Consider the following 14,671-nt stretch of genomic DNA (forward strand, 5'->3'; position numbering starts at 1 on the left):
CTTCATTGAACCAGGGTCGATCCCCGAGCTCGATAGTAATGTGTGGTGTTACCAGGGGCTGTGTACTGGAAGGACTATTTCTGGACAAGAGCTTTCCCGAAGCAACAGGAAGTCACATGGCAGACTGATGACGAATTGGTGCAACATGGATCAGCTGTCCAGCCTGATCAGGCGATATAAGCAGAGTTCTAAGTCATACTAAAGGGAAGCCCCTTGGGTGAATAAGAGGAGGCTTCTTTGGAGAGCAGGGGGACTGGCTGTGTGCAGAACTTTGTGTAAGGGTTGGCTCAAGGAAGAGTAGGTATTTTTTATTTCTGCTTTGCTGAGTGTCTGAAGATTTATAAATAAACATTTGCCTTTATATTAGGTGGGATTCTCTGGTTCCCCAGCCACATGTTTCTCGGTGGTGTGCCGTTTTCTGGTGGTGGGATTTTCTACTCCTATCGCTGGTCAATGGGACCTCCCATTGTAACCACTCCATGCTGCCGAGAAGCCCAGAGGTGGGCCATGCTACATGTGAGAAAAGAGAATCCCTAACACCCAGATAGTTCCAACCATTGTATCTGGACAACTGAGAGTTACTGAACTGAGAGAACCCCAGTCCCTGATACCATTACAAGACTTGCATTCAAAGTATCATCTTGCATCATTGACTTTGTCTATATATGTGTTTCTGGAACCCACCTCTTCATTCACCTGAGGAAGGAGCTCCGCTCCGAAAGCTAGTGATTCGAAACAAACCTGTTGGACTTTAACCTGGTGTTGTAAGACTTCTTACTGTGCTCACCCCAGTCTAACACCGGCATCTCCACATCATCACCATTACAAATGGTGGAATGGATGATATACTGGGCCATGAGGTTACAGATTGTGGTTGTACACAATTCTATTGATTCAAATCTCTGCTCAGCTCCAATTCTAGGAGGTAACAAAGCCAAAATAGATGCTAACATGTGACAACAGATACAATGAATTTAGACGGAATCAACTGTATTACGTATCATAGGTAATTTTCTCATACCAGATTTAAATTTTTATTAACTACAGTTTTCATATTTATATAAAAATAAAATATTCCATTACTGATAATGGTGGTACCAGTGGTGGTACATTATTGATATCTTAATCACAAGTTCAAAAGACCCTATAAGTTATGAGCATCGCAGGGTGACTTAAGGCAGTCTTTTCGGATTTCTTTGTTTGCCAGGAGCTTAGATGCCAATAACAACTCTCAGGTTAATTGAACACTAAAGCTGCAGGCTCAGCCATTTAATCAAAACCACAGGAAGTATGAATAAGTTAGTCTCTCCAGAGATAAGGAAGTTATTAAACTATATTGTATTTGGTAGTTTTGTATTTTTTCCAAATCTTTTCTGAAGCCCATTAGGCAGTGCAAAGTGAGAACTAGAAACCACAATGATAAAATCATGGAATAGTTGCATCAAAGAAGGAGGCCATTCAGCTCATCAGGCCCTTGCAGCTCTCTTCAAGAGCAATTTAGCTCATGCCACTAACTCGCCCTTTCCCCATAGCTACGAATGTTCTCTCTTTGAGGACTCATTTAATTCTCTTTTAAAAGCCACGATTTCAGCTTCCTCCAACATACATTCATGCCCTGCAGTCCAGGCCCTAACCACTCGGGCCCTGCAGTCCAGGCCCTAACCACTCGGGCCCTGCAGTCCAGGCCCTAACCACTCGGGCCCTGCTGTCCAGGTCCTAACCACTCGGGCCCTGCAGTCCAGGCCCTAACCACTCGGGCCCTGCAGTCCAGGCTCTAACCACTCGGGCCCTGCAGTCCAGGTCCTAACCACTCGGGCCCTGCAGTCCAGGTCCTAACCACTCGGGCCCTGCAGTCCAGGTCCTAACCACTCGGGCCCTGCAGTCCAGGTCCTAACCACTCGGGCCCTGCAGTCCAGGTCCTAACCACTCGGGCCCTGCAGTCCAGGGCCTAACCACTCGGGCCCTGCAGTCCAGGCCCTAACCACTCGGGCCCTGCAGCCCAGGTCCTGACCACTCGGGCCCTGCAGTTTAGGTCCTAACCACTCACTGCATAATAAGGGTTTTCCTCATGTGCCGTTGTTTCTTTTGCCATTCACCGTAAATCAGTGGCTTCTAGCTCATGACCCTTTCATTGGAATAGTTTCTCCCCGTCTTCGCTGTTTCGGACCCTCATGGTTTTTCACATCACTATCAAAACGCTTCCTTTCTCTTTGTTTCTCTAAGGAGAATGATCACACCTTCTCCAATCTAGCCACATAAATGAAGTTCCGCATCCCTGAAACCAATCTGTAAAATATTTTTGCACATTCTACAATGGCTTCACATCCTCCTTATGTCCATTAGCCAGAATTGGATTTCAGTTGAGACCAAGCCAATGTTTTACAATCATTATTTATTTGCTTTCGTACTCTGTCTCTACATATAAAGCCCAGGAACTTGTTTCACTTTTTACCTGCTTCCTCAACGTGTCCTGCCACCTTCATCAATTTGTATCCCAAGTCCCTGTTCCCCCTTTAGAATTGTATCCATATTTTGTATTGACCCTCCTCATACTTCCTACCAAAATCTAATGCTTCACTGCACTATATTTCATCTGCCAGGCATCTGACCATTCCACCAGCCTATGTCCCCTTTAAGTTTATCATTATACTCCTCACAGTTCATAATGCTTCCAGGTTTTGTGTAATATGCCAATTTCGAAATTGTACCGGCACACCCAACTCTAAGTCATTAATTCAGATCAAAAATAGCACTGGTCCCAGTGCCAATTCCTGGGGAAGGCAACTGTATACTTTCCTCCAGTCCAAACAACAATCAGTCACCACTACTCTCTGCTGTCTGTCACTCAGTGAACTTTTGAATCCACATTTCCACTGTCCCTTTTATTCCAAGGGCTTCAACTCTGCTATAGTGTGACACTTTCGCAAATGCCTTTAGGGAGTTCCTGCACACCACATCATGTACATCACAACATGTACACCATATTTAGCACTTCTGCTGCCTCATGGCACCAAGGTCCGAGGTTCGATCCCGGCTGTGGGTCACTGTCCGTGTGGAGTTTGCACATTCTCCCCGTGTTTGCGTGGGTTTTGCCCCTACAACCCAAAAAGATGTGCAGGGTAGGTGGATTGGCCACGCTAAATTGCCCCTTAATTGGAAAAAATGAATTGGGTACTCTAAAAAAAAATTTTTTAAACACGTACACCATATCACCTCATCAAGCAACTCAATCAAGTTAGTTAAACACAATTTGCCTTCAACAACTCCATGCTGGCTATCCTCAATTAATCTGCACTTTCCTCAGTGACTGTTTATTTTGTCCCAGTTATTGCTTCTAAAAAGCTTTCCCACAACTGACTGACCTAGCTGCTGGTTTTAAACTTACACCCTTATTTAAATAATTCACCAGTCAACTGGCACTAAACCTGTATCTAAGGAGGTTTGGAAAATTATGCCCAGTACCCCTGCAATTTCCACCCTTACCTCCCTCAGCATCTTTGGATGCACCCCATCCAGTCCTGGTCATGTACAATTTTTAAGTACAGTCAGCCTTCCTAATAACTCCTCTTGTTTCAGTTATTAGCCCATCCATTACTTCAATTATCTCCTCTTCCACTGTAAAGTTGTCAGCATCTCATTCCTTGGGAAAGACAAATGCAAAGAATTAATTTAGTACTTCTAGCCATGCCTCTACCTGCAGGTGTTAATACGTTTCCGGTCTCCAAATGGGCTCACCCCCTGTCTTACTACCCTTTTATTACTTTTTGAAAATAATCTTTAGCATTCTCACAAATAGGCTTACATTAACACTGCAATGAAGTTACTGTGAAAATCCCCTAGTCACCACACTCCTGCACCTGTTCGGGTCCACAGAGGGAGAATTCAGAATGTCCAATTTACCCAACTAACACGTCTTTCAGGATTTGTGGGAGGAAACCGGAGCACCCGGAGGAAACCCATGCAGTCACGGGGAGAAGATGCAGATTCCGCACAGTGACCCAAGCCGGGAATCGAATCTGGGAACCTGGCGCTGTGAAGCAACAGTGCTAACTACTGTGCTATAAGTTTTCTGAGCTCTCTTTATGTTAACTGCCAGTTTCTTCTCATACTTTACCTTTACGTCACATTTGCTTTTCATCTCCCTTTTGAGCTTTCTGTGCTCATGCTCGTGCACACTTGTATTATAACAATTTGGCATCTGCTTCTTACATCCTCTTGCTGCTTCATATGACTCTCTATTTCTTTCACCATTCAGGGAGCATTGAATATGCTTGTCCTACCTTTGCCTCAAATGTATAAGTTCCTGTTTGAAGACAGCCCATTGTTCCTTTCAAGTTCTACCTGCCAATCTTTGATTCCAATGACCTGGGACAGATCCGTATTTGTGAATTTATAATTTCTTCATTGGGTAAGAAGGTTTCCATGTCCTTAAAATCTTTTTTTTAAAGGTTGATATGTTGTCTTCTTAATCCCATTTGTATGTCCCAATCATTTATTTGTGAAACTTAAATGTAAAAGTGAAGAGATCCAAATGCGCTCACTTCTTGATTTGCAGCTTGTGTGAATGCTTCAACCTGATTGGCTGCTTAGCTTGCTACATCACTGCTGCAGGATGGCTGGAGAAATCTTTGACTTGATGCCGAAAACTGATGCTGGGAAAGAGGAAGTCCGGGCCACAGAGATTGTTAAACCTTCGTAGCCTTCTTCTATGTCACCGGTGAGCACTGCTTGTTTTGCCATCAGTGGGGGAGCATTGTGTTTGAGTCCCATTTGAGCAGAGATTGTCATTTTGTAACTAAAAGATAGTGACAGAGAAATTCCCGATTGCATTGGTTCACTGGGTAGTTCAGCAAGATGTATATCAATGAAGAACGCCAAGCAGGTAGTAGTCCACAGTGTTGTCTGCCCCCAGGTAAATCTGCGTTTTGCCACTTCATGAACTAATTTCTGCAGTAACATATTGCAGCAGAGAGTACTTGGAAAACATCCAAATCAGCTCAAATCCTTAATGTTGTCTTGTGGCTAACACACGCTGGAGTCATAAAGATAGTTATTTGATCTTTGTGTAGTTCTGACCTTCTGTCACTCTGGCATATAAGGAATCAGTTTTCACTTCCTCTGGTATAGTTAGACAGGTTGTAAATTGTAAAGAGATAGTCAGTCTTTGAACTCCGCTTAAAGGTCATGGGAGGTGTATGACATAAGGGCATGCAGCAGAGGATATAATAACTATACCATTGTAACAAGAAGAAAATAAGATAGAAAGGGTGGCTACTGCTGCTGAACTCAGCAACTGTAATGCAAGATCTTTTCCGTCCTTCACATCACTGTGTTGTGACGATCATTGCTTCTAATACATCTGTAAGGCAAAGACGATTCCTCCAGTATTTTCATTCCAGTCACAAGGTAATGGGGTCAATTTGAACCTAGCTTACTTGATGGGAAAGGTGCAGGTGGGACTTAATATGGTGGCAGTTCACACTACATTTGTGAGACATGTAGGGAGGTGGTGGCATAGTGGTGTTGTCACTAAACTAGCGATTAATCCAGAGACCCAGGGCAATGCTCTGAGGACTTGGGTTCAAATTCCACCACTGCAGATGGTGAAATTTGTACTCAATAAAAATTGGAATTGTCGTAAAACCTCATCTGGTTCAGGAAATCTTCTGTCCTTATTTGGTCTGCCCCCTTTGTGACTTTAGATCTACAGCAATGCCCTCTGAAATGGGAAATAAATGCTAATGACACTTATTTCTCTTAACAACTCTAATTGGAATTCATGGGAAGACCATGCAGCCTGAAGAAGCAAGAATTTAATTTAATTGGGCCAAATTGGGTCGAAGGTTGTCATCGCTGGCCTGAATTGGGATGAACGACTACAACCCTGGCTTTTCCAATACCTCCAACAGCTGAAAAATACTCATCGAATTCTCAGAATGCCGCACACTTTTTGAAGCCTCAAACCTTTGTTCAATAAACTGTTGCAATAACAATTGGCATCACTCCAAATGGAAAGACTCTGAAAATTCAAAATTATAATCTAAATATACAATGCAAATTGTAGAGAAGGTCATTCTGACAAAAATCAAGTCTCATTAAAGAAAATGCGTCAGAGATCAGGGTGGAAGGCAAGTGAAGCAACAGATGCTAAAAATCCTTCATAGGCACCCCAAGGAAACAGTATTCTGCAATTATATAAATAAATAATAGAGATTTCATATGGAGCTGTCAGTTAATTGCAGTTAACTTTCATGATTAATGCATTACTTTTTCTTGGTGATTCTTTTTTTTTTAAAAGTGTTATTGATAGAGGTTACAGATGGCAGGCAGCGGGCAGGGATGGGAAACAGAATGCGGAAGAAACCCTGAGGAAGGCAGGCCACAGGGCAAGGACAGAGACAGAAAGGTCTTTCCAATTTGGAAGAATATAAAGAAAGACTTGAATTTATGTTGCATCCCTCTCAATATTGGGCCTTTGCAGCAAACCAAGTACTTTTTGAGGTGTATCCACTTTGAATACGTCAAACATAACAAAGAATTCACAGGTGCCATTCATTCAGTTGTGTCGATTATTCTATTCGGGAAGTCACACGTTTTACCAAAGACTGGGAATTATTTGAAAAGTAATTTACAAAAAAAAAAATTTGTTCTTTCATCAGCAGGCAAAAGATTTTCAGTATTTCTGGTTGGCTCTGCATAACCACCTCCTTGTACTAATTTATCCAATTTATAATCTGCCTTTTTCCTGACAGAAAAGTTACCCCTTGCGAACAGTAAAGGCAAGACTGACATTGTTGCTCACAAGTCAAAGCAGACAGCCAACATGGCCATCAGAAATGATAGTCGTAAAGGTAACACGTACAAATGTACTGGTGGCGACGGCATCAATCAAACACGCAATTAAAACTGAAATTAATTAAGATTAACATTTTTAATTACAAGATTTATTTTGTTTGATCAGTTGGCAGCTAAATTTAATTAATATTCAAATGGCTGTTCTGTATTTTCTTCTGAAATAGAAAGCTGTACAAGCAGACAAAAGCATTTCTGATTTTATTTGGAATTTCACAATTCAATATTACATTGCTTCATATGCTCACTATAAGGCAGCACACATTTCCTATATTTTTATATAATTCCTGTATCATTTAGTGAACGTATGGAAACATTGAGTGCATTTACACTGCCTGTTTTGCACTGACATGTGCATCAGCATTACAATTATAAGGGCAAATTTTTCCAAATGCAATCTTCATGCTAGGTCAAGTTGTAATGTTCTTTGATTGGGTTGATGTGAACAAAGCACATTAAACTTTGTTTTATCAACAAAGCTATTTATTACGAACACTACATTAACGAATAACTAAAATGTCTAAGGTGAATACAGTTGGAAATAAATGTCTAACACTAACTTACACTAAGACACTACAGAGCTGTTCTAATCTGTTACTGCTATCAACTCCTTACAAACACCTTCTGCAGGAACAAATGGTGCATCCGCGTCCTGGGAATCCGTACTTGCCCCACCTGCTGGCTGGATGGTAGAACTACAACAGTAAAACATATAACTTATAATACACATGCAGATCATAGAATTTATTGATGATAGTCTACCTGTCAGATGGAAGCAATTGGAATTTACGCAGTCACTCCCCATAAAGTTTGCGGCATAATTTTTAACATTATAAAACTTCTGGGGGTGCGGTGGGATGCATCTGTGTTGGGACTTTGCCTTTGTAAAATATATCTAATTAGTACATGTGACCTAAATCCAGAGTCAAGGCCCAACCTTGCGCAGAGAAAAGTGGACTAACACTTCTACAAGAGAATCTCTGATTTTGCATCTCCTGGAGGTAGATTGATTTTTAATAATGGATTCACTCTATGCAGGTTTACTACTGGCATAAAGCCAAAACCGCTTTGTGCAGACAATTAACTTCAGGAATAAATGCACCTTAGAGAGCTTTGATATATATCTATTCTTAAGAGTAGAACAAATCTGAGCCTACAGAAATGTTAGCTACCAAAGGTGTGAGTTAAATATTAATCAGATTGTTTTTGAACAAAAAAGGTTTCTCCAAAAACCATTTTCACAAATTCATGCTGTGCAAAGAATAATTCTGTTTGTACTATCCTCCCCTGGGGACTACTGGTGAATAACGAACTGCAGCTAATTTTGGATAAATTACAATAACTGATTACAGTCATTGCCATAAGCATGTTTACCAGAGCAATCAAAAGTGTTCTTGAAACAGAAGTAAACTTGATATTCTTTTTCTTAACTTCTAAATATGCACATAAAGATAAGGGTGTGAAATGTTGATGTATTTCTGCGCTTCGCAAATTCAATTGCAATTAGATGCATGCTCAAAAATAGCATTGAATCTTTAGTTTGCATTAAGCTTACTTTATCAATAATTATCTTGGCAATGTCCATTCCATTGTAACGCGGACTATACACTTGTATACTGCAACGTGGCTGGTGATCACTTTTAGCAGTGAAGAGGAAATCATGAATAAATAATAATACATAATAATCTTTTAGTGTCACAAGTTTGAAGTTACTGTGAAAAGTCCCTATTCTCATATTACAATGCTCGACGAAAGGTAGAATTAATTTAAGAGAAATGCTTCCTTTGCTTCCTTGCCTAAGTTCTGCCTCATTAAAGTTTGAAGTTTAGACTGGAATTCACTTTTCTTTTAGTAAGGTGACAAATATAAAATGGGTGAGCCAGGTGTAACAGTATATGATCTGCCAACTGAAATCAATAAAACATTTGCCATATAATTATGCAGTCTGTATTTGTCACCACTGAATACAGGTAGATCATGCAGAGATGAAACGCATTCATGTCTAAAGTACAATCATGACTAGGATAAAATTGCTGTAGACACACCAAATATGTTGAAAAGCAGCCTCTTTCTTATATGTTGCATTGCAGTGTTTTCCTCCCCAGTATTTTACAAATGCAAACAAATATTCTTTGACACAAATCATGCAGGGTTAGAGGAAAGACTTTTACAGAGTGGCTGCTGAGATGTGGAGAATTGTTACTAACATTCACTGGGTAAAGGTAATTTACTTTATTGTCTGACGCACCAAGGGCATCATTTTCATGAAGGAAGGCGCAGTTTGGAGAGTTGCACAGATACTCCAATGGTCGAGTTTGTTTTTAAATAATAGATTTCCTTCACTGCTTTTTTAAAATATAGGGAATCATTTTCCATTGCACCAGCAGGGAGGGACCCTGACTGTGCAGATCACCCCAACCAATTGTAGAACTGGTCTGACTTCTGTTCCTTGAACTAAATGGAGAAAAACTCAAGTAGGTTGAGTAAAGAGCTGCCAATCCATTCCATCAGGACACTTCCCAAGGTGAAAATGACATCCTAAGAATTTTATTCAACCATATATAAGAGGTTTTCAGGTGCCAATCCAAATTTTTGACAGAAGAAATGAATGCAGTGATACAGCTGAATAAAATGATAAAGATCCAGCTATAAATGGGCATTGTTCATAAATACTAACTGTAATGGTCACCAAACATACATTTCAGGAAAGTAATTAAGATTACTGGGATGTCTATTTATTGATCAAATAACTTTTGCAAAGTCAGCACCTGGTTCAGCCAGTGCTGAAATAAGAGGGTTATCCAGTAATATGTTTCACATTCTTTATCGTTTTTAAATACTCAAAACATAAGAATGGAGTGGGGAATTGGCATTATCACCGTGATACACATGGCTACTTTTGGGTGGTTTCAAATAAGTATAAAATAAAAGCGTATTGAAAAGGCAGCAATTGGCGGATGGAAGGATAAAGCTCAAAGTAGATTTTTGTGAGCCTACTCTGTAATATCCTTTCAAATTATCTGAAAGTAATTCAGAAGGTTGCGTAGAAACAGCTGACTACCTCAGCAGAGATATGGGTGGATTCACTCCAAGACTGTATTATCTGTGGCATGAGGCTGACTTGAATTAAGAAGTGGACCTGCAGGTCGACACTGAGTGGCTCTTTTTGAATAATGCCAGCAACTCAATCAGGACTTCGACTACAGTTCACTGCTCCCAAATTCAATTGCAATGGAACTGACAGGTTTTTTTTCTTTCAAACTCTCATACACCCTTGTGACTTATTCTTCACTGTACCGCTACATTTATTTCCATGCCTGATCCAATTTTTGTCAATTCCTTGTTTTTAAGTATATCTGCCAACTAGCCATAGCATAACACCCCTCAGTTGAAACAAAAATATTACCTAAGTGTAAAATTACCCTGCTTGATATTCTTCAGGATTGATAACAGGAAGTTTTCTTTGTAAGGATTCATCAACGCTTGGATGAACTTTGCAATGGAGGGGTGGATGCAAAACTCCTGAATGGATTGAAGAAACAACTAGATTTGGCAATAGGGCACTCTAGTGTGCTTCAGAACTGAATATCTTTCTCATCCATAATGATCCTTTAAATAATTCAAAAGCTCACGTTTGACAAGACCCAGGACTTTTAATGATGTGAATAATACATGAACATGCCATGCTGACGTTTCTCTCTCATGCTGCGTGAAATTAAAATACAACGGAAATTAAATTTACCAGTTTTCTGCTAAAACAAACTTCATTTGGGTGCCGGAGAAACAAGTACAGTGGGCAATACTCAAATGGGTTTGGTGTTGCTGTTGTCGCTTGCTTCTCCGGCACCCAAATGTATATTTACCTCCCCAGTCTCCACGCCCCCCCCCCCCCCCCCCCCCCCCACCAATAGTCGCCCACTTATGTGTTGTAAATAATTTTGCCAGGTGTACAGAGTTGCTGCTGTTGAGCTGGTGCACAATACCCGACCAGTTACTCTATTTTATTTTTTATTGTATTTTTTTCTTTTTTATTATTTACTATTTTGTTTTCTTTGGTATGTTTAGGTGTGCCCTTCTCTTCTATATATGTGTGTATATGTCTCTTATCCTGTGTACATAACGGTAAATATACTTTGTTCAAAAACTCAATAAAAAACATTTATTAAAAAAAAACTTCATAATCTCCATAACCCAGAATTGGCTAGCGGCAGATTGATGAAAAGTACTCGTGAAATTGTAAAATGGAAAGAAAATTAAGCAACTGAAAAAGTATCTTCAGCTTTTCTTTCTTTCAATTCATCACCCGAGGGATGGGAGCATCACTGACAAGGTCAGCAATTATTGTCCAGCCCCCTAACAGCTCTTGAGAAGGTGGTGGTGAGCCACCTTCTTGACGCATTGCAGCTTGTGTAACAAAGGTACTCCCAGCGCTTTTAGGTTGGGGGTTCATTGCAGTAACAATGAAGGAGCGGCGATATATTTCCAAAGGTGAGCATGTGACTTGGGTGGCAATTTTCACTTTGTGACACTTTCATGCTCCTGCTGCCCTTGCCCTTTTGAAATGTTTAGAAGTCACAGATTTGGGAGTTGCTGTTGAAGCTTTGCTGAGTTGCTGCAGTATATCTTTTAAAGGATGCAAATTTTTGTGCTGCAAACGTTGCACTTATCATCCCAGGTTGAATGTTGTCCAAACCTCTCTGCATGCAGGAACGGACTTCATTAAGTGAGGAGTTTCAAATGGAACTGAACACTGTGCATACATCATTGAACATCCTCCGATGATGCAGGGAATGCCACTGATGAAGCAAGACGGGTTGGGCCTAGGGCACTGCCCTGAAAAACTCCCTCAATGACATCCTTACATTGAAATGATTGGCCTCCAACAACCACAACCACCTTCCCTTGCGCTATGTATTATTCCTGTTAGTGGAGAGTTTTCCTGCTTTTTATTGACAGGACATACCTGGACTAACTACCACTTTTGCCAGGTAGATTTCTATGCTATTTTTGTAAAGCAGATTAAAACCACAATAACCAAAACTGAATGACTCAGATGACAGTGGACCTGCACAATATTCTCAAAGGCCATCCAGGAGAAAAGAAAGGCTCGCTCTCAATCAGCCTTAAGCACAACATACATATTGTTTCTCTGAAGACTCATGAGATCTTTCCAAACCATCAAACAGATAGTGCAGCCACTGTACGTGGGAGACTGATATTTTCCACATTAGCATATTGGCTTGCTTTTGTCAGAATGGGAGAAAGTAGTGGTTCGGTAGCCAGATTGTTCAAATCTTCGTTGTTCTACTCTCATCCTGAAGGAGTTTGATTAAAGACTGCTCTGGGGTGAGTTGAACGGAACTGAGCAGAGTTTTAAAAAATGCTTCAGAAAGGGCTTATATAAGGCAAATGCTCCTGTTTGCATTATTACAAGATTAAATTGCAAATAGAAGGCAGTTCAGCTTTTAAACAATTAAAACTTGCATTTATAAACCCCGTTAATGTGTAAAATTGTCACGGTTTTTCACAGGAGCATTAAACACCAAGCCACACAGGGACATATAAGGATGAGGGGTAGGTTCAAAGATGCATCATAAATGAAATGAAAATCACTTATTGTCACGAGTAGGCTTCAAATGAAGTTACTGTGAAAAGCCCCTAGTCGCCACATTCCAGCGCCTGTTCAGGGAGGCTGTTACGGGAATTGAACCGTGCTGCTGGCCTGCTTGGTCTGCTTTCAAAGCCAGCGATTTAGCCCTGTGCTAAGGAAAGTGAGGTAAGCAAGATGGCGAATGTGAGGGAGGGTGAGGTAAGGCCTTGGTAGCTGAAAGTATCACAGAATTGGTATGGTGCAAAAGGAGGCCATTTGGCCCATCGTGTCTACACTAGCTCTCCAAAATTAGCATCATGACTTAGTGCCATTCCCCTGCCTTTTTTCCGGATCCTTGCACAATGTCTCATGCCCTCTTAAATGCCACGATTGAAACTGCCTCCACTACACTTCCAAACAGTACATTTCTGACTCGAACCACACGCTGTGTGAAGGATATTGTCCCACATCACTGTTTTCTTATTTTGCAAATCACTCTAAACCTGTGCCTTCTCATTCTTGGTTCATTTACAAGCAGGAGCACTTCCTCCCCAGCTACTCTGTCCAGCCCCCTCATGATTTTGAACATTTGTATCAAATCTCCTCTTAGCCTTCTACTCCCCAAGGAGAACAACCCCAACCTCTCCAATCTATCCTCCGAACTGAAGTATCTCATCCCTGGAAACATTCTTGTAATATGGAGGCCAATGGTGGTGTGTTTAAAAATCAGGGCTGGAAAGGCAGAAGCACAGATGTCTCCGAGGGTTGTAAGACTGGAGGAGATTAGAGACAGTGAAGGATTTGAAAACAAGCATGAGAATTTTAAAATCAAGGTGTTACTTGACTGGGAGCCACTGTTAGTGAGCACAGTGGTGGTAAATGCGAGAATTTCTTCTCTATTGTGTTTTGATGTAGCAAAGATGGGGGTGAAGATCCATTGAGTCAGGGTGTCACCTCATGAAACTGTTCTGGGATTTCTGAAGGTTTTTTAATTTCAACTAACTGAGCTGGTATCTGGTGTATGTACTGAACACTGAAATAAAAATGAGGTAGGAGGGGTATTCCCAACTTCCCCTTTCTCATACTTGTTGGACCTTCAAAATAGAGAAGCGCACTGAAAATCTTTGCCAGAATTCTCCGCAGTGTGGAGGGGTTTGCAGGGTCTGAACAGTAATCAAAAGATACAAAGAAATACAACTGAACACAGAGCGATGTTGCAGAATCTCCATATCCAAGGAGGAAAGCCTGCAGCAAGGGCTGGATTCGCCACTGCCGGGATTCTCCCGTTGCGCCCGCAGCGCACGCACGCCCGGGGATTTCACAAAGGCGTGGGGCGACCCACAATGGGAAGCCTCATTGGCCGGCTAGCAGGACGGAGAATCCCGCTTTGGTGGGGGCACGCCGTGGCGGGAAGGAGAATCGCGCCCCAGATGTCTGGCTAGATTATATGGCCTACTAAATTTCAGGGCATATTATATAGTTGGTGGTTAACTTATACGGGTTGAGCATCCCTGAGCATCCCTTATCCGAAACCGGAAAAATTCTGAAATCTGCATTTCCAGCGCCAGCGTGACATCACGAGTGGGAAATCCCTCAAGATTCTGGGAAGGTTCTCAGGCAATGCGCAGGTCCCAATGTGCCGCACATGCGCAGGTCCTGGGAACAGGCCGTTTCGCCCCCTCACAAATTATATTCCGAAATCCAGTAACCACTCGCCCCCCCAGGCATTTCAAATAAGGGATGCTTAACCTGCACTAGTTTGTCAGGTTGGATGTGTGTATAAAGCCCATTCCTTCCAAAGATCATGTAGGATCTTGTACTATGGTTTCAATCAATTAATTCCTGAAGTTAAGTTCTACGAGTTCTGGTTTTCTGACATGCAATAGTGAATTTGGACAAGATAGGGTAGGATAGGAAAGGTAAGGTTAGGAAAAGATTTTGGCCTACCTGACTCCCATATGGAATCCCTTGGTCAGCTCATTTCCATAGAATTGAGGAAGGAAGATGGGTGGGTCAGTAATTTAGGAAAGTCCAGGGAAGAAGCATAATAAAGGGCTGTGACGATGTAAATAGGTGAGCCGGCTCAATAAATCGGGAATATCATGGCAGATGTGAAAAAAGGAAAAGGGCAAGCGTTTAACTTGAGTTGATGTTTCTGATGAAAGGTCATTGACCTGAAAAGTCAACTATGTTGCTCTCTCCACGGATGCTGTCAGGTCTGCTGAGTGC

At 41.4% G+C, this 14,671-nt stretch overlaps 1 long non-coding RNA gene across 5 annotated transcripts in view; it reads left to right on the forward strand.

Moving 5' to 3' along the window:
* The window catches only part of LOC119974849, a 117,341-nt gene that overhangs the window by 5,697 nt on the left and 96,973 nt on the right, over positions 1-14,671 (forward strand). Inside the window, exons 2-5 of one of the 5 annotated variants that reach the window (XR_005462589.1) lie at positions 911-1,006; positions 4,256-4,408; positions 4,556-4,717; positions 6,753-6,926. This is a non-coding gene — a long non-coding RNA (uncharacterized LOC119974849). Of the gene's footprint in view, positions 1-910; positions 1,007-4,255; positions 4,409-4,555; positions 4,718-6,752; positions 6,927-14,671 lie in introns of those variants that run through there. The other 4 variants (XR_005462588.1, XR_005462591.1, XR_005462590.1 and 1 more) reach the window with 4 other exon arrangements.

This window comes from Scyliorhinus canicula, chromosome 12 (genome assembly GCF_902713615.1).
Source record: "Scyliorhinus canicula chromosome 12, sScyCan1.1, whole genome shotgun sequence".
In the NCBI taxonomy this organism is placed as follows: domain Eukaryota; kingdom Metazoa; phylum Chordata; class Chondrichthyes; order Carcharhiniformes; family Scyliorhinidae; genus Scyliorhinus; species Scyliorhinus canicula.